Here is a 721-nt window from a genome sequence, read left to right as displayed (position 1 = left end):
CTCATTTATTACCTCCCCACCCCTCCCTTTAGCCCCGCCCCTTTTTGCTGAGGCCCCGCCCCTCCTGTTTTACATTTTAAGGTTTCCTCCCCCTAAGCCCCGCCCCCGTGGCCCCGCCCCCGTGGCCCCGCCCCTCACCATCCAGTCGCTCTCGGTGGCCAAACAGCGAATCCACTTGCCCAGCTGGGGGCGGCTGCACTCCTGGGACCAGTACGGACCAGTATAAACCAGTGAGAACCAGTATGGACTGGTACAGACCGGCACAACCAGTATAAACCAGTATGAACCAGTATGAACCAGTACAGACCGGTACAACCAGTATAAACCAGTACGGACCAGTATAAACCAGTGAGAACCAGTATGGACCAGTACAGACCGGTATGAACCGGTACAGACCGGCACAACCAGTATAAACCAGTATGGACCAGTATGGACTGGTACGGACCAGTAAGGACCAGTATGAACCAGTATGAACCAGTATGGACTGGTACGGACCAGTAAGGACCAGTATGAACCAGTATGGACCAGTATGGACTGGTACAGACCGGCACAACCAGTATAAACCAGTATAAACCAGTATGGACCAGTACAAACCAGTACAGACCGGCCAGGACCAGTAAGAACTGGTATAGACCAGTAAGGACCAGTATAAACCAGTACAGACTGGTCAGGACCAGTACAGACCGGTACGGACCAGTACGGGCCAATACAAGTCCCTCCC

This window comes from Passer montanus, unplaced genomic scaffold, assembly GCF_014805655.1.
Source record: "Passer montanus isolate IOZ18808 unplaced genomic scaffold, ASM1480565v1 scaffold1315, whole genome shotgun sequence".
Lineage (NCBI taxonomy): Eukaryota > Metazoa > Chordata > Aves > Passeriformes > Passeridae > Passer > Passer montanus.
The sequence above is the reverse complement of the archived record's forward strand: the minus strand, read 5'-3'. Positions refer to the sequence as shown.